The sequence below is a fragment of the Arvicanthis niloticus genome, chromosome 26 (genome assembly GCF_011762505.2).
Source record: "Arvicanthis niloticus isolate mArvNil1 chromosome 26, mArvNil1.pat.X, whole genome shotgun sequence".
Taxonomy (NCBI): Eukaryota; Metazoa; Chordata; class Mammalia; order Rodentia; family Muridae; genus Arvicanthis; species Arvicanthis niloticus.
In genome coordinates, this window is record NC_133434.1 from 27,095,295 (window position 1) to 27,115,581 (window position 20,287).

At 39.5% G+C, this 20,287-nt stretch overlaps 1 protein-coding gene and 1 pseudogene across 2 annotated transcripts in view; both read left to right on the top strand.

Annotated features, from left to right (window-relative positions):
• The window catches only part of Glce (glucuronic acid epimerase), a 72,733-nt gene that overhangs the window by 22,557 nt on the left and 29,889 nt on the right, over positions 1 to 20,287 (top strand). Inside the window, exon 2 of one of the 2 annotated variants that reach the window (XM_076925338.1) lies at positions 7,604 to 7,695. The exons of the other annotated variant lie outside the window; for it this stretch is intronic. The gene's annotated coding sequence lies outside the window, so the exon portion shown is untranslated. The remainder of the gene's footprint in view (positions 1 to 7,603; positions 7,696 to 20,287) is intronic. 2 annotated transcript variants of the gene reach the window in all.
• On the top strand, positions 7,799 to 9,631 carry LOC143439258 (Y-box-binding protein 1 pseudogene; annotated as a pseudogene).

Consider the following 20,287-nt stretch of genomic DNA (forward strand, 5'->3'; position numbering starts at 1 on the left):
CTGCTGAGACAGTTCTCTTTGCAGCAGAATTTGGGGACTTGTGCTTTTCAGGGAATTGGTGTACTTTAAAGACCTGAGTCAAATCAACAGTGCAGACTGTCCATTCTGATTCTTTAATCTTGTATTTGGATGGGTTTGGCCAGGGTTGTAAGAAAAAAGTCTTTGTGTTAAGAAATAATCAAGAATTTTACTGTGTAGACTTTCCCAATAAAGTAATTCTGTCACTAGTTTGTAGTTTGTAAATACTGCGTGCAGACTTCTTAATCATGAAATAGAAGTTCTTTGACACTGATGAGGAAAGGAGAAAGTCTTCTGCCATCTGTGTTGTGGCAGGCTTTGCTGTTGTGTTAACTAGATAAATTCTAATTACTGTTAAACAGACTGTTTGTGAGGTTGTTGTTAATATTTTAGAGAAAGTGTGTAAATACAAAGAGGCAAAGAGGTTGTTCCCGACTTAGAAATAAAAGCCCTAGCTTTGAACGTAAATCAGTCTAATCTGTAACAGGATTCTTTTGTAATACATTTCTTGGGTTTGTGGCAAGGAACAAAATGTTTGTAGTTTGGTGTAGCCTCTCTGTGGTGCTCTTCAGATATTGTGACTAAAATGCTAATTTCTGATTGGTTTGTGGCACACCTTCCCTTCTTCCTACACCTCTTAACACTCCTTCCTTCCCTTCCCCTCTCCCTTTTGACACTGGATTGCACTGTGGCTTAGGTTGCCTCAACCTCCAGAGTTCTGTGGCTCCAGGTTGTTCTCTTAAACAGGAGGTTGGTTTTGGTTTCGCTTTTTCCTTCCTAAAGGATAAGTGTGGGAGTGTGAAGTAGAAGAGTTAAGAACAGCAGAGCAGCTCATGTGGTGGCATACACCTTCAATACCGGAACTTGGTAGGTAGAGATAGGCAAGTCTCCAAGATTCAGGTTAGCCTGACCTACATACAGAGTTAACTCAGACATGAGCATGTACACTCCGCGCGCTAGTACACACACACACACACACACACACACACACACACACACACACACACACACACACACGGTAATTCTACAAATAATTGTTACTGTATAAATTAGCAAAGTCCCCTCTCTCCCATTCAACATCTAGCAAGGAGTTAACTCAGTTTAAAAAAAAAAATCAGCAGTGCCTTTGAAAGCAGTATTCAACAGTGAAGAATCGCCAACCCAGAAGCAGATTATCTTCTTAGAATGGATGATACAGAATAGGCCTTTAATCCCAGCACTGGAGAGGGGATCTCTGTGAGTCTGCAGCCAACCTGGTCTACATATCAAATTCCAGGCCAGCTAAAGGCTACAAAGTGAGATCCTGTCTTTAAAAAAAGAAGGAGAAAGAGGAGGAGGAAGAGGAGGAGGAGGATGAAGAAGAGGAGGAGGAGGAAGAGGAAGAAACAGCAGCAGAAGCAGCAGTAGTGGTAGTTTCTCAGTATGGCTTTTCTGTAAATGGCCTGGCTTTTAAAATAATAGGATTTACTGTCTGTTTGCTGATCTTAAAGCTTCTATCTTCATCACATGTTAGTTCACCACTGCTGTCAGTGAGCTGCCATTTGCCTCCTCAGTGAGGAAATTACAGGATTCTCATTAGTTGTTCCAAGACTTTAAAGGACAGATAGAATATTCTGAGTTTTCTCAGTGATCCCAAAGCAATAGTGGGGATCTTTAGCAATAGTTTGGAGTAAGGATAGATATATGAGATTTATAGATAATCTGCCCAGACATTAATTACAAATGTGGCATCACAGAACTTTTTATCAGAGCTGTTAGCAAGTAGCTATAATATAAATATAAAGCAAGTTTGATCTATAATACATAAATGTATAAATATCGCGTGGACCCTTTAAGGCATAAGGTTCATTCTTAATTTTGGTACATACTAAGCTGTTTATCCTAAATTCCTTCTTGATTCTTTGCAATTTAAAGGTTACAATTTTTTGATGTATGCACACACACACACACACACACACACACACACACAGAGAGAGAGAGAGAGAGAGAGAGAGAGAGAGAGAGAGAGAGAGAGAGAGAATGTTGTACATGTGCATATGGATCCCAGATCTTGTATCTTGTATCTTGTATGGATCTTGTATCAACATCTAGAACTATCTATCCACTTTGTTTTTTGAGACAGTTTCTCACTAACTAGCCTGAAACTCACCAAGTACACAAGGCTTGCTCGCCACTGAGCCTCAGAGATCCACCTGTCTGCCTGCCTCCCTAAGACAGAAATTACAAACATATGTCAGCAAGTCCTGTTTTCTTTTACATGGGTTCTGGGAACTAAACTCAAGTTAAAGCAAGTGCTTTACTGCCTGAGGTGTTTCTCTATCTCTGTGGATAAATTCTCAATGATCTGACTATCTGTGTTTCTCATAAGTAGCTGAAGTAGATACAGAGCTTCATTTCTGAAAGAAGGACTTCAGGAATAGTGAATGGAAAACTCATTGGATTTACTTTCATGCAGATCAAACTCTGCTGTGTTACTGTTAAGGTATTAACTTGGGTGAAGGAAGGCAATTGATGTCTTCATTTTGATAGAGACAGATGATTTAATGTGTTACATTCTTTAAAGGGTGCTTGTGAAATAGGAACTTCTTTTTAGTACCTCCGTGGCTAAGAAACTGTAGTGTCCTGTTGGATTGGATTCATGTGTAGGAATTCTAATTACAAGGACCTTGAAGAAAAGTAGAATCCTGTGGTAACAATAATAATGAGAGAGGTCCACTGTTTTTGGGTGATACATTTAGTCTCCCCAGTTTAGAATTTTTTAAAGACTCTTATGATACAAAGCAGTTACCTTGTAACCTTAGCTTATTGTCCATCAGAGCTGCTTAAACTTTTTCCATTTATAACCTCTTTTTGGCAAAAGATTTCATGAGACACATTTAAAATGTGTACAATTCAGACATTTAATGATAACCATATATTTATTTTAAAACAATTCCTTGGTATACATATAATTTTGCCATTCATTAGAGATGAAAGCAAAGTAGCATACTAATGAGATATTTATCTTTTTTCCTATAAGAATTAAATCTTATATAAATATTTGACACTCTAGGGCATAGAGCATTTTATCTTTATTCAGAGGTGATCAGTATTTTGATTTTATAATTGTCAATGTTGAGAGAATATCACTTCACATAAATACCTAGTACAAAATGACAGAAGTAGGTTTAGGGTCATTTCAGAAGTTGTTGGAAATTTTGTATACTCCCATTCCAAAATAATATTCAACATTTTAAAAAAGAAACTCTAGACAATGAGTTCAAACAACAGTTGTTTAAATTGTTTAAATAAAATACTGTAGCCCAATGTAACACAAAGATATACTAATTTGATGCTTCTGTGCTGATAAATGATAGGAAAATACTAAAATTCCTTGAGTTCCATGATTAAACCATTGTGTTTCTGTAAGAGCAGGAAAGTTTTTATGTATATGTAGAATACTGCAATTCATAGCACAGTGGTTTAGAATCTGAGCTTAGGTGTTGAGGCAGTGTGTATACTGGCACTGTATGACATGAAGTTGTTTTCCAGACCATGGCTGCATTGGAGTCCGAGAACACTGCCAGAAACACTCTGGGATCATTGCTTGTTGGGTTTTGAATGAAGCCTTGGTTGTTGTTGCACATGCAGAATCTTTTACTGTTGCCAAAGTTTTTGTGACCTCCACTTGAGTTATGCAGCCACAGATGAGGTCATAGCCCACTCTGAGCAGCTGTGTGTTGCCCTTCTTTCCCACTGCCTCTTGCATCTTCTAAAGGTCAACTGTATTTACTCAGTAATTTCCATGGTCACAGGAGTTTGTCTTGTTTTATTTCTCTGATTAAATGTTCACTAATTGACTATGTTAGAGTATTCAAATGGCTGTTATATGCTGACATTACTGTAAGCACTAAAGACAAAGAGAAGTTTGGTGTCATAGGTCCTATACAAGAAAGAAAAGGGAAGGAAGAAGAAATAATGATTGAAGTTTTCTTGATTCTTTGGAGAAGGGAGTGAAATCTCTGTGATTCTGAACATTAAAATATAGAAGCTACTTAAACACATCCAGTGCCACAGAGAAACAGACAGCTAGGATGTACCAACCCTGGTAGAAGCTGTTGGCAGGTGTCTTTGATTTTGGGGCGTCTGATTTGGTTATAAAATAGCCTTTTTAAAAGTAAATTGAACATCTGGCGAGATCGTGTGAAACAATACCATGGCCGTGGCTTTCGAGTAGGAACTGTATGAACGGATGATGATGCTAAACTGAGCTTGTTGAGTTTTTCCAAATACCACACATAGAGAACTTTGGTTAAAGAGAATTCAGTAACTAATGTAAATCACTTCCTCACCATGTATTTGTGGAGCAAACCTAAATTATTGAAGCATACCATTTCATTTCTAATTGAATGTAATCTTAGAACAGAAGCCTTGGGTGAGAGCTCTTCCTCACCGACCCTTGTCTTCCATTTGAAGTTAGTACAAATGCTGATGAGAAAAGAATGGCTCTGTGAAATTGTTGCTAATGTTAGCAGCACAGGAGAGAACTGAGTTTGCCTTAAATAGAAGTAGTTGGCTGAATATTATTTTTTAAAATAAGTAGAATAAAGAATAATAAAAGATTAAATGATATGAAGAAAGTTGAGACATGGGGCAGTGTATTTAATTTTATTTCATTATTATACTGTGTAGACATTGATGTTTTATAATCATATATGAGTAATGTAATAATCATTTATTGGAAGCTTATAGCTCTGCTTCCTGAGTGGAGATAAAATAAACAACAGTGTAATTACTTGTGAAATCCCTTTCCCACTTAATCAGCTTGCTTTCCTCCCCCTATTTACTCAAACCCCTTGCTTTCCCTAATAATAAACTCTTATTTTCTCCCATAATAAAAAAGCAAATGAAGTATTGTTTTTCATTGTCAGAATGTTTTCTGTGTAATAACACCCCCCCCCCCATACACACACCTTTCTACCTATTGTAAGTTAGGAGTGTATGTGGAGGATGGGAGTTGGGGATGCATATGCATTTGCCAGAGCACCTGCACGTCTCCATTGCTCTATGTTCCTTTATGAGACAAATCTCTCACTGCCCCCAGAGCTCACCATTTTGGATAGACTGGCTGGTCAGAATGCCCTAAGGGTCTTCCTATCTCTGCATGCCCCTCCCCCAAGCATTTGGGTCATGCCAGCTTTTTTATTTGGATGCTAGGGATCTCAATTCTGGTCCTCATGTCTGCATAGAAGCACTTTACAAATTGAGTCCTATCCATGTCCCACAAGATAGGCTTTTTTGTATTATTCTATTGGGGTTGTTTTGTCTTTGAGCTGGGATTTTACTATATAATCCTGTCTGGCCTGTAAGTTGTGATTTTTTTTTTCCTGCTTCAGCCTCACAAGTAACTGGAATTACAGGTGTATACCACTAGGCCAACTAAGGTTTTTTTTTGTTTTTGTTTGTTTGTTTTGTTTTGTTGTTGTTGTTGTTGTTGTTGTTGTTGTTGTTGTTTTGAGACAGGTTTTCTCTGCCCTGGCTGTCCTGGAACTCACTCTGTAGACCAGGCTGGCCTCGAACTCAGAAATCGCCTGCCTCTGCCTCCCAAGTGCTGGGATTAAAGGCGTGTGCCACCACCGCCCGGCACCAACTAAGTTTTATTAGTTGCATCAAACTAACATTTTTGCTTTAAGATTTGTTAAGTTATTCGGGGTTCTATAGAGAAACAGAACTGATGAAAACGAACACACACACAATTTATTAGAGTGACTTACAAGCTGTGATCCTGATAGTCCAGCAGTGGTTGCTTCCTGATGGAAAATCCAAGAATAATACTCGTTTGGTCTAGGAGGCTGAATGTCTCAACTGACCTTCAATCTACATTGGGATCCCAAAGAAGTAGGCTCTAATACCAGTTAAGGAATGAATTTGCCAGCTAGATGGGGGTAAGCAGGCAAAAGGTGAAAGCTTCCTTCTTCCATGTCTTTTCTCTAGGCTGCCACCAGAAAGTATGGCCCAGATGTAGGGTGTCTTCTAAACCTCAAGTGATCCAATCTAGAAGAAAATCCCTCACAGGTGTACCCAGCTGCTTGGGCTTAGTTAATTCTAGAAGTAGTCAAGTTAACAGCGTCTTTGTGTCTCAGACTCATTCCTCACTAGTTTCCTCCTAGTCCAAGATTCCATGTGACTTTTGTGGAATGTCTCCTATAGTCTGTGACCGTTTCCTGTCTGTCTTTGCTTTACATGACCTTAATTATTCTGAGTACTAGCTGGGTGTTCTGTAGAATGTATCTCATGCTTTGTCTGGCACTTTTACTCATGATTAAAGTGTGGGTTTTAGAAAATAGCAACACAGAAACAAAAGTGTCCTTTCACACTTTTCTGGGAGTAAGTACATGAAGGCAGTACTACTTGTAGAAAGTAGTGTTTGCTCAATTTTTCCACAGCAAAATAGTTTTGCCTTTCTGTATCCTAACCTTTGGAAATGAGTTACTGAATTCAGCCCATACTTGGGCTGGGGCAATGAAGTTTCATGTCATGGAAAAGCAAATGAATGTGTTTAAGGAAGTTCCCCCCCCCCTTTTAGTCATTTATATCAGTATATACAATTAATATGTTGATTTATCATTCAATCCAAACAGTCCTCCATTTATGGTGGTTAGATCTGGGATCTTCTCCACTTTGTCATAGTATAAAGCAAAGCATGCACATTTTCTGGGTTTTCACTTTCAGTATAATGTTCAGTAAATCACAAGATATTTAACACTTCATTTTGAAATAGGCTTTTATTAGAAGATTTCACCTACTTGAGGCCCAAGTAGTAGCCTAAGTGCATATAGACTAGGCTGAGGTATTTAGTAGGCTAGGTGTACTAAATACATCTTATAGTATATTTTCAACATTGGGCAGGTTGTTAGTCTGTAATCCCACCATATTTCATGGTGCACCTACAGTATGGTATTTTGCCACAGTGTTTGTCTCCTTGTTTAGTGGTCTCTGGGCTCCCCTTTTCCAATCTCTGATCAGAAAGGAAACGCTTTATTAGTTAAGGTATGCTTCCTGAAGCTGTGTTCATCTTCAGGACTAAGCAGTAGGAGGATATCGAAGGGGATGGGGGCGGAGCCACATACACACTAAGGATTCCCTGTATCCTCTTGGGACTGTAGCACCTGTGACCAGAGAGCGAGGTTCCCTTGCCCCTGAGTTTTAGACTCATGATCTTTATTGCTATTGCTCCCACAGATGCCTGGGGTGAAGATGGAGGAGGTGTGTGTGTGTGTGTGTTCGTCCTATACTTCCTTGTGAAAAGATTTACCTCTTCAGTCACAGCTGGAACATGAGATTTTTCATCTGGGCTATATACACTTCTGGCTGGACAATACTAGAAGAGAACAAAATGAGGGCCATTCTAAAACAGTGCTTTGCGTTCTGGTCTTGTATAGGATCTGCCTGTTGCCGTCACTTTTTAGGGTTCCCATGTATTCTAATCTAGTCATTTTATCCAGGTCTTAGAGCTACATTCAATAGTGGGATAGCTGGAGTGTTGTATTTGCTATATTTTATCTGTAACCAGAACCTTGCTTAAAGGTTTTTCATTTTGTTCTAGGAATTAAGCAAGAAACTGAAGTTTTGATTCAAATATTTTTTTGAATTGAAGCCAGAAATGTACTAAGATTTTGATTCTTTCATTTGATTAAGGTAAGATTGTTTAATAAAATGTAATTGTACCCTGACATGTTTTCAAACATATTTTAATGTTTATTTTTTTAAACATTTTTATTTCTGAGTCTCTACAGATTTGTACCTAAAAACATTTTTATGGGTTCTTAAAGCATTTTATGTTTGCTTGGCACACATAAAGCTCTGAGTTCCATTCCTCATACCACTTCAAGCAGGTGTGGTGGGGACGTCTCTAATCTCATTTTGGAGACAGAGGCAGGAAAGTTAGCAATTCAAGGTCATCCTAAGCTACATAACAGGTTGGAAGCCCCACTGGAATACATGAGATCCTGTCAACAGACAGTGAGTAGTGGGAGTCCTTTACCATTTAAGTGAGGAGTGTTCCTTGGAGCAACTACCAGATACAAAGAAAGGGGATGGTATGATTACTGAAGGTAATATAGTGAAAAGAAATGTTTGCCTGGGGCAAATGTCATCAAATTGACCTACAGTCTGGCCACTTGTTTTACTAAGTAACGTTTTATTGGAACACAGCCATATCCACTCAGTAGTCTTTGTCTGTGGCTACCTTAGCACTTCAGTGCTGAGTTCATTACTTTAAATTTAAATTTGCATGTAATTGTCTGTGTACCTACCAAGCCTGAAATCTTGAAGTGAAAGTCTTAGAAGTCCTAGTTTTCTAGCCAGATATAGTGAAGGCAGAGGCAGGCAAATCTCTTGAGTTTGAGTCCAGCCTGGTGAATATATCCTAATATATGAGTATATTAGTGAGCCAGCTGTGGTAGTGCATTGAAGGTTACTTGAGGCTAAGGCAGAAAGATTGAAAGTTCAAGGCTAGCCTGGGCTACATAACAATCTCATCTAGAGTTCGAGCTGTAGCGGTAGCGGAGAGCTGAGCCCAGAAATCCCTAGGAGCACCACCGCCGCTGCTGGCCTAGTCTAGTCGCCATCCCCACAACCATGAGCAGTGAGGCCAAGGCCCAGCAGCCGCCCATTGCCCCCACTGCCGCCCTCAGTGCCACTAACACCAAGCCCGGCTCCACGGGCAGCGGCCTCACAGCTTCCGCTGGCGGGGACAAGAAGGTCATCACAATGAAGGTTTTGGGAACAGTAAAATGGTTCAATGTAAGGAAGGGATACGGTTTCGTCCACAGGAATGAGACCAAGGAAGACGTATTTGTACACCAGACTGACATAAAGAACCACTACCCCATGAAGTAACTTCGCAGTGCTGGAGAGACTGGAGTTTGATGTTGAAGGAGAAAAGGGTGCGGAGGCAGCAAAGGTTATAGGCCCTGGTGGAGTTCCAGTTCATGGCTGTAAATACACAGCAGACCATAATCATTATAGACACTCTCCGTGTCGCAGGGGTCCACTCCTGAAGGCCATGCCCAACAATGCCGGCCAGATTGCAGGCGAAGGTTCCCACCTTACTACATGCATGCAGAGACCACAGTATTCCAACCCCCCTGTGCAAAGAGAAGTGATGGAGGGTGCTGACAACCAGGGTGCAGGAGAGCTAGGTAGACTATTGAGACAGAGTAGGTATCCGGGTCACAGACCATGATTCCGCAGAGGCCCTCCTGGCCAAAGACAACCTAGAGAGGATGGCAGTGAAGAGGACAAAGAAAATCAAGGAGATGCAGACACCCTGAGAACCCTAAACCACAAGGTTGAAAAGAGACAAAAGCAGCGGATCCACCAGCTGAGAATTAGTCCACTCCTGAGAGTGAGCAACTCCTGAGGGTGAGCAGGCGGGCTGAGTAAAGCCGGCTTACCATCTCTACCATCATCCGGTTTGGTCATCCAGCAAGAAGAAATGAACAAAGATTGCAGCTGAAGACCTTAAGTGCTTGCTTTTTGTCCGTTGACCAGATAACATTAGAACTATCTGCATTCTCTATGCAGCATGGGTTTTTTATTATTTTTACCTAAAGATGTCTCTTTTTGGTAATGACAAATGTGTTTTTTAAGAAAAAAAAAAGGCCTGGTTTTTCTCAATATACCTTTATCGATTTTTAAATCTGGTCAAGTTGAAGTTTTTGTAAGAACATTTTTAATTTGTAATAAAGTTTACAACTTGATTTTTTTTTTCCAAAAAAGTCAACAAACTGCAAGCACCTGTTAATAAAGGTCTTAAATTTAAAAAAAAAAAAAAAAATCTAACAGTTAAAATAGGAATTACATTTCCCTGTAAAGTGTGAATTCAACCACTTAATGTGGTTGGCCTTCCAGCTCAGCAAGTTCCATATTGGCGGATTTGATCAACATTAATGCAAAGATGTTTGCAAGGAAAAGTATATAAACTTTTTATTTCCTAGTGGTAATTCCCTAAACAATACAGTATAACAACTACCAACAAAGCATTTGTATTCTAACAGTTGGTGTGTGAGTAATCTGGGGGTGACTTATAGGGGGAGGATTTATGGAGGTTTCATGAAGGTAGTGTGCTAGTTTACAAAAAGGACATCAGCACACAGCTTTTTATGTTCTTGGGTACTAGATCTAATTTAATGTTATTTCTAAAATTATGGATGTTCAGAAACATTAGAAGAAAAAATTAAAATCTGAATCAAGTAAGATACGTGCTGTGCTTCTCAACATTCTCTAAAAGTCTAAAGAAAAAAAATAAAAGCATATAATAATCTGTGTAGAAATCATAATGCATTTCCAACTTCTATATAAGAAATGCCTGTTTTAGACACCAAAACCTGAAGGGGAAAATAAGGATTTGGAGGGAATTCATTTTGGGTAACTTATTAAAAATAAACTTTCTGTAATTTTCGGTGTGTTTAAAAAAAAAAAAAAAAAAAAAAACATTGGATTTGAAACATATGTGACACCTAGCCTGAGAGAGTATTTGGTTTAAAATAGGTTTGGATGTGACGTTTCTGTTTGCTTTGTTCTCAGAGAACAAATTTAAAACTTTTAAAGAGAGAAAGCTGGAAATTTAAAGCATTTGTAATTATATTTTTAAAAACTTTGTATTGATTCTTTGTGAGTTTAATAACATGTATTCCAATCCCAGTCATCTCCACGTCCCTTCATATTCCCCCCTACCGTTGCAACCTCTCTCCCAAAAGAAAAAAAAAAAGCATAAAAAAATCTCGTTGTGGAAGCTGTAGCGTGGCACAATGTGTCCCACAATATTTACCCTTTTGCCAACATATCTTTACTTGCAAGTGTTCATTGCAGTGAGTCATTGGTCTGTTTCAAGGCCTCTGGCATCTGCTACACCATCAATACTGGATCCTCACCAGGACTCCTCTTCATATCCTGCTGTTGCCCTGTGTCATGGAGATCCTGCAGCTTTGTTCTACAGAACTGCTCTAGCAGTTTGTAGTTGAGGTAGATGTTGGGGTAGACTAACTCAAAGCCCTGGATGTCTGGCCTAAGTAATAACTGAGCTGGTCAGCCCGCTAGCTCTCCTGAATCCACACCACCAGGGTAAGCTCTCCAGTACTGCCCCAGTGCTACAGCTGGCAAGGGGCAGGGTCAGCAGTTCTGCTCTCATGCCCTCAGGCCCAGCCCACCTGCACCTGTGCCACCTGAGCCAGCTCTACTGTGCTGCCCAGTCAAGGTGTGGCTGCTCTCCCATGTGCTGTAGCTAGCAAGGGGCTGGGCCACCTCTCCTTCTCTTACACGCTCAGAGTTGACTCACCTGCGGTTTCACCATAAGGGCAGCTCTACTGTGCTGCCCAGGTAAGGTACAGGGCCTGCTCTCCCAAGTACTGCGACCTGCAAGAGGGGCAGGGTCAGCTCTACACAGCTCTTGGACATCGTCAACATGCTCCCAGGTGGCAGCCCAGACCAGGGGCCTTCACAGGGTCTTTAGTGGTAATATGAGTCACGGTCATAGACACAGACTCCTGCTGCTATATGGCCACAGACCCAGACATGGACCTCAGCAGCAGCATGGACTGAAATTCCACCATGGCCTCAGGTGGCAGTTCACAGTAGGCTATTCCTTTCCACCCTCAGGTCTCCAGTTCTCCCTCTCCTCATAATGTCCAAACTGTTCTGCTTCTCTTTGTCTCCCATCTGTCCACCACATAATTGCACATCTTAGTGGCTCCCACTTCAGTTGAGCCACCAGCAGGTGGGCCTCTGGGTATCGTCCTCTACCTGTGCCCTGTGGAATGGCGTCTGGGTGCCCTGGGCCTCTGGGTCACTAAGTATCATTTCTGTAAGCATTTCAGTGGACTACCACAAAGTTACTGAGCATGTGTTGAATTTCTGAATTTCAGCTAATAGTAATGCAGATATGTATTTTCTAATGATTTGTTTACAAGAAAACTGTTTTGTCAATAAACTCATTTTATGGTAGATCAATAAACTACAATGATTAGGGCATCTTTATATTACCCATATTTTATTCTGTAGTAATGCTAAGCTTTAATGACTATATGTAGAATTGTCAAAATTTACTTATTAACATTTTTATTTTACTAGTGGCATGTTATAGTATACTTAATACAAATTCACCTGCATACCAAGGATTAATTTAACTATTTCTAGCATATTATCATGAAATCAACAGAACATATTTCAAGTATGACAAAATTGTATGAGAAACTTTCTTAGGGTATAAGAGCCATCAGCCTACATACACCTTTCCCTTAAAACTTGGTAAATGTTAATTGACATTTGGTAAAGAAAAAGACCAAAATAATAATAATAATAATTTAAAAAGTTTAAGACTTAATGATCTTTTAAAACATTCTAGGATAAAGTAGATTATAGACTGTGTGGGTGATATAAAAACACTATTTGAATATATTTGTTTATTCCTTCCTGTATTATAAGTAGATCAACACAAGTGGTAAATTTAAAAGTGGGATTCAGAAAACTTGAATCCAGAAGTTATTGCAGCCAGACTAGTCGTGTGACTTTGAACAGCCACTAAGCTCTTAATCTTGTACTCTGTAAAGTAAATCATTGGAGTTTGGCTTCTAAGATTGAATCTTGCTTGATGTACTTTTGTTTTTATTTGTGTGTGTGTGTGTTGAAATATGTATAATGTGAAATTTTCTGTTTTAGCCATTTTTAGTTGTATGCTACTCATCTTTCTCTACAGTCTTTCATTTTGAAATTTGTACTCATTAAAATAAGTTCTTAGCAAATTCTCCTGGCAACCACTAGCCTTCTGTCTTTTTAATTGTGACTTTCTATTTCATTATAACTATTACAAGTCATATAGTATTTGTTTTCTGTATGTAACTTATTTCACTTAGCATAATGCCCGTAAAATTTATCTATTTTATAGTGTATGTTAGAATTCTCTTCTTTTGAAACAAGAGTAAAGGATACCCCACTATATGTATTTTCCACATGTATCTATTCATCCATCATTGGACATATGGGCCACATGCATGAACAGTGCTGCCATCAGTGTGGGTGTACAGATAGAACTTTGTGACCATGCTTCAGTTCTTTGAGGAGAATACTGAAGTACAGAGGTGTTAGGCCATAGAGAATCTGCTTTCTACAGTGGTGGCTAAGCTCTAAGTTCTTTCTACATGGAGTTCATGGTGGTTTCTGGATGTTTCTATTCATTGTTCAACAAATTTGGGATATTTGGAGCTATATTTTTTTCCCATACAATGTCTGCCCCTTTTTTTCTCTTCCAAAACTTCTACAGTCCATATTGATAGACATTATGGTGGTCTTATACCATAACCCTTGTTCTCTGTTCATTTTGTCAACATTTATACTCTCTTGTTTCTTAGATTCATAATTAGTATTCAAGAAGTTTCTGTCTTCAAGATTTTTATCATCACCTAAAACTTAACTGTATGAAATACGCTAAATAAATAGTTATTTCCAATGTGAGAGCCTTTAGGAGGTCATTATTCTCGATGTCAGAACCCTCTTGAAATGGATTTGGGTCCTTACTTTAAAAAGCGGGATAGATGCTTTGCCATTGTACCATATAAAGGCCATTTAAAATGGTCAGACTCGCAAAACAAAAGCAGGAGTTGTCATGGGCTAGGTTATACAAGAATAAAAGGCTTTGTGTATTTACATGTAACAAATTCTGTGCTATACACTTGCCTCAGGAGGGTAAAATGCTGTAAGGACATTTTCATTCATGTGTACTATGAATAGTAACTGCTTTTTATTTTTTTTTTATTTTATTTTTTTAAATTTATTTATTTATTTATTTATTTATTTTTGAGCCAGGGTCTCCCTAAATAGTTTAGACTGGCCTTGATTTCATGTCCCTCCTGCCCAAGTCATGTTATCAGATGCTCAGATTATAGGGCACTGGCTGTCAGGACTGGCTCAGAACTCTGATTTTATGTTAACTCTTTTTTTATATATATATACAATTTTTAAAATGTTAACCAATGGCTTTATAAATTTGGTAATGCTCAATATCAATCAGAAGTGTAACCTAATACCCAACCTAGATATATCAACTATCTTTGACTGGCAGAGACGTGAACATCTGCCTCCATGTCTGGCCCACCTCTCTCTTTCTCTCTCATCACCTAGCTCCTCCTCTCCTTCTCCTCCTCCTCCTCTCCTTACTCCTCCCACCTTAGCTCCTCCTACATATCACCCTTCCTGCTAAAATAAAACTTTTCTCTCAAAATACAGTTAGAGCATAACTATACCAATTTATGTCAGTAAGGTGCAAGATAGACCTACTACCCAGTCCATCATTTTGTTGACTAAGCAGAACCTCTGTTGTCTCTCCTAAATAAAAGACTTAGTTCTGAACCTGGCTTTTTTTTTTTTTTTTTTTTTTCTTTTTGGCTTTGGAATGAATGTCAGCTGAAAACCATCCTCTCAAATCTTTTCTCTCAAAGTAAATAGCAAGGATTGGCTATGAGGCTATAAGTTTTCAACCCTATCAGAAATCCAGAATGACTGAGTTAACTGAAATTATGGGAAGCACAAAGCATAGCTTCTAAAACATAGCCAATTTATAGAGACCACCTAACACCTGGACAGTCCCTATACTACAGAACGTTGGAGCATCCGATCTTCAGCCTTCTGGCCCAGGATCATCTGACAGACCTAGTGATGCAGAATTATTAAGGGCTGATTACTGATTACTCTGTCTTGGCAGATATAATCAGTTGACTATTCCACAAGTGTGTCCTTTTCTGAACAGTGATTTGTCTGTAGATGGAAAGAGGCAATTCTTGCCTAGTGGCTGACTCACCACAATTGGAATAACTCCAAAGATGCTCAGTTTCTTCTTAGAATCCAAGACTGGAAGCTGTCAGGAGCAAACAGGTTTCTAATCAAAATGAACATTAATACAGAAATGTTTGTAACGTCAATTCTGTGGATTTCTGATGTCTTGAAAACCAACTATCCATGTAAGGCAATCTGGACTGTTGTCTGTCCTCTCAGCTATTTCTAAAGAAAATATAGAAAACACCCTAACAATAAACTCAAAGCCATGAATTTGCTATAGGCCCTTAACTCACAGGGTAACCATCTCAAATCATTTTAAAAAGTTAAAGAAGGACTGGGTCTAAGCCTTGTATTCCTAAATATGTTATACAGGCTCAATGACTATGATAGTAACAATATTCATCTCACTTTTATATTAATAAGAAGCTCGTACCAATAAAACCTTAAATTTGAAATCAAAAGTAAATTTTGTACCATTTAAGAAATTATAACTTCATCTTAATAACAATTATACATATTTCTACCAGTAGGTTATGGCTATGCAATAAATCCTAGCTCATCCTCCCTGTTCCACCAAAACCACTACTTTTCCCTAGAAACACAGCCCACTATTAACCACCTCAGTCCCCAAGCCCAGGGAATAGGGGCACTGACTCTTCATTAACTTCTTCAAGCTGATTATGGGTGTTGAGGTATTAGAAGAGGGGTTGGGGGAAGAGTAAATTGATAAGCCTCTGACACTGTCTTCACTGCATCCAGCTGGAATTCCAGGACATCAGAGGTTCGAGCAGGTCTGTTCAGCTTGCCTGATACACCAAGGCTATGTATTCTGCAATATACAATTCTCAAAACAAATTTTAGTATCAAGATAATTGTTTGTTTGAATTCTGGAATCTATTCTTCTGGTGGCCTGCCTCTGTCATGTCTAATCCATATAATTCTGGGAGCTTCTATGAGGGTGTGCTCCCACCATCCTCCCATTTTTGCCTTCTTGCTCTCAAATTTCCCAACATCAGGGAATTCAAACTTTCAGGCACCTAGGCCCTCCAGTTCCACTGATGCCTAACCCCTTACCCCATTTCCCCCCTCCAATTACTATGAGGATATGCTCCCACCATCCTCTCATTCCCACCTCCCTGCTCTTGAAATTCCCCAATATTAGGGAATCCAAACCTTCAGGTACCAAGGCTGTCCACTTCCACTGATACTTGGCAAGGCCACCCTCAACTACCTATATAGGTGAAGCCATGAGTCCCCTCCCCGCTTTGTGTTCTCGGGCTAGAGATTTTAGAATGGCTACTCCAGCTTGTTTCTTAGGACCATTTGCTTGAAAAATTGTTTTCCAGCCTTTTACTCTAAGGTAGAGTCTGGCTTTGCACTGAAGTGGGTTTCCTGTATGCAGCAAAATGCTGGGCCCTGTTTATGTATCCAGTCCATTAGCCTATGTCTTTTAATTGGGGAACTGAGTCCATTGATGTTAAGAGATATTAAGGAACAGTGATTGTTGTCTCCTGTTATTTTTGTTATTAGAGGTGAAGTTATCTTTGTGTGGCTATCTTCTTTTGGATTTGTTGGAAGAGGGTTACTTTCTTGCTCTTTCTAGGGTATAATTTCCCTCCTTGTATTGGAGCTTTCCTGCTATTATCCTTTGTAATGCTGGGTTTGTGGAAAGATATTGTGTAAATTTGGTTTTGTCATGGAATATCTTGATTTCTCCAGCTATGGTAATAGAGAGTTTTGCTGGGTGTAGTAGCCTGGTCTGGCATTTGTGTTCTCTTAGGTTCTGTATGACATCTGTCCAGCATCTTCTAGCTTTTACAGTATCTGGTGAGAAGTCTGGTGTAATTCTGATAGGTCTGCCTTTATATGTTACTTGGCCTTTCTCCCTTACTGCATTTAATATTCTTTCCTTGTTTTGTGCACTTGGTGTTTTGATTATTATGTGACGGGAGGTATTTCTTTTCTGGTCTAGTCTATTTGGCGTTCTATAGTCTTCTTGTATGTTTATGGGCATCTTGTTCTTTAGATTAGGGAAATTTTCTTCTATAATTTTGTTGAAGATATTTATTGGCCCTTTAAGTTGGGAATCTTTACTCTCATCTATACCTATTATCCTTAGGTTTGGTCTCCTCATTGTGTCCTGGATTTCCTGGATATTTTTTGTTAAGAACTTTTTGCATTTTGCATTTTTTTTGACAGTTGTGTTGATATTTTCTATGGTATCTTCTGCACCTGAGATTCTCTCTTCTATCTCTTATATTCTGTTGGTGATGCTTGTGTCTATGACTCCTGATTTCTTTCCTAGGTTTTCTATCTCCAGCGTAGTCTCCCTTTGCGATTTCTTGATTGTTTCTATTTCCATTTTTATGTCGTGGATGGTTTTGTTCAATTCCTTCACCTGTTTGGTTGTGTTCTCTTGTAATTCTTTAAGGGATTTTTGTGTTTCCTCTTTAAGGGCTTCTACCTGTTTACCTGTGTTCTTCTCAAATTCTTTGAGAGTGTTTTTCTTAAAAGTCCTCTATCATCATCATTAGAAGTGATTTTAAATCTGGATCTTGCTTTCCTGGTGATATGGGGAATTCAGCACTTCTAGTGTGGGAGAACTAGGTTCTAATGATGCCAAGTACCCTGGGTTACTGATGCTTATGTTCTTGCACTTGCCTTTTGCCATCTGTATCTTCTTAGTGCTACCTGCCCTGTCTCTCTGACTGGAGCCTGTCTTTCCTATTATCTTGGTTGTATCAGAACTTTGTGGGGTGGGTGTAACTACTGGGGTAAGCGCTGGGGCCCAAAATCTGCTCAGTGCTCAAGCGCAGACAGGATTCTGCCCAGGTTAGAGCTCTGGGAGCCCTGTTTCCTCTGGGTTCTTAGAGATTGGGGGCAGAACTGCCGCCCAAGATCTGCTCAGTGCTCTGGCCCAGACCAAAGGGAACCAGTGCTCCTGGCTGGCCGGAAGTGACTTCCTGGGTCCTTGTGGGTACCAGTTACTCCCTGTTTGGGGCGGACCTTGCTGTCTGCTTACCTAAGATACTGCCCATTAGAGCACCTGGGATCCCTGCTTCGTCTGGGTTCTTAGAGATTGGGGGCAGAGCTGCCACCCAAGATCTGCTCAGTGCTCTGGTCCAGACCAGAAGGAACCAGTGCTCCGGGCCGGTAGTGACTTCCTGGGTCCTTGTGGGTCCTAGTTACTCCCTGTTTGGGGTGAATGTTGCTGTCTGCTTACCTAAGATACTGCCCGGGTTAGAGTTCCTGGGAGCCCGGCTTCCTCTGGGTTCTGTGTGATTGGGGGCAGAGCTGCCATCTTGGATCTCCTCAGTTCCTGGGCCCAGACTGGAAGCGTAACTGCTTTTTAAAAATACAACATATTACTGAACACTGAAGTAAGGCATACAAGATAAATATATTCATGACTAATTTGGAAAATACACTACTTAACACAAAATTATCAGACATGTGAAAAGGCAGAAAAATATGATCCTAAGTGAGGACAGATCAACCAGTAAAACAACCAGTAAAATCAACCAGTAAAACAGAGAAGCAACATGTGATGGGATTGTCAGATCTGGACATGAAGACAGCTCTTACAGATGTGCTTCATGTGTTCAAGAAAACAGAGGAAAACAGGAACATGCCAAGGACAATGGAAGTTATTTATATAGAGAGACCCAAGTAGAACTTCTGTAAAGGAAGAACAATGTCTGAAGTGGAATGAGTAGTAGCATGTTAAATATTTCAGGAGAAAAGGAAAAGTTAAAACCTGAAGACTTGGCAGTACTTGCATCCAGCTGGACCACCAAGGGCACTAGGGACCCAGGCTTGGTCCCTGGAATCTATATGGTAGACAGAGAGAAGCGAAGTTGTCCTCTGACCTCTACATGGTTATCGTGGTACGTATGTTCCAAAACATATACTCTAAATGAATTAAAATGTGATAATTGTTTAAATGAAACACCAAGAGAAATACTCAAACAAGAACACAACATCACTGACCTGTAAGATGTTATTAAGCAAATTAATAAGGTATAGCAAGTTTTAGAGGGAAATAGAGACAAAAATAGTTCAAAGAATGGCCACATATTACTATGTTTGATGGAAGAATTTGAATACCCAATAACACCACTTTTTGAGTTGTCCATGAATAACTAGAAAAATAATTTTTTTTGAAAAGGATTTGGGGTAGAAAATGGAGGGATAAGCTGGGTAGTGATGGCATACGCCTTTAATCCAGCACTTCAGTGGCAGAAACAAGTGAGCCTCTGTGTTTGAGGCCAGCCTGGTTTACAGAGGCTTTTATACAGAGATACACTGTCTTCAAAAACAAAAAGATAGGAAGAAAAAGAAGGGATAGAAAACAGTGTCCTGTCTTCACATTCACATTGTACCTTTAGACTTCTTTTAAAAAATTCTGGCTTCCTAGAGATGAAAAGAAAAAATGGCTCCCCAGAAAGAATTACAGCCTCAATTATAAATATTTACCACAAGCCATATAATCCATGTTCTCTTGGACTGTGTAAAAATAGCTTTAGCTGCATTGCAGCTGGTATAATAGAAAAGGGAAGACTTGTGTATCATGTTAACTTTTGATTTCTTACTCATCTGTTAGCCTTTGAATTCTAAAAGTTACCAAATGTGAGCAATAAGTTACTTTTCGTTGCTGGGAGTTGGTCCCAGGACCTAAAGGCATCCTAGGCAAGAACTCTACCAATTAGCTACATCCCAAGTCTGAATAATAATTAAACTTCTGTCTTGAAGGAGCTTTCTTACTTTTTTAAAGCATGGAGTAGTGTATAGACTGTGTGGTAGAGCTTCTGGTAAGGAGAGAATACATTCAAGTCTGTGTGAGGTATCCGTGATACCTACACAAACACAAGGAAGTGGTCAAGGATGGGGGGGGGGGGGACAGTAAGTACACTTTTGCTTTTTGTCTAATAACAGGTTCAACTTTCACTTCTAAATAATCTTGTTGATTATTGTATAAATTGCTTATATAAATATCAGTAAAGTATGATTTTAACTTCTAAATTATGTGTAGGAAATATATTTTCTTTTTTTTTTTAAACCAAAGACTGTTTATTTTCAATTCTAAGAGTACAGTATGTACTGTGGGAATGAATGGAATAACTAGAGATACAGCTTGTGACAAAGGCTTAAGAACTCTTGGCAGGCCTGGCATTGGTGGCGCACGCCTTTAATCCCAGCACTTGGGAGGCAGAGGCAGGTGGATTTCTGAGTTCAAGGCCAGCCTGGTCTAGAGTGAGTTCCAGGACAGCCAGGGCTACACAGAGAAACCCTGTCTCAAAACAACAACAACAACAACAACAATAATAATAATTAATTCTTGGGCTGGAGAAATGGCTCAGTGGTTAAGAGCACTGACTGCTCTTCCAAAGGTCCTGAGTTCAGTTCCCAGCAACCACACGGTGGCTCACAACCATCTTGATGGGATCTGATGCCCTCT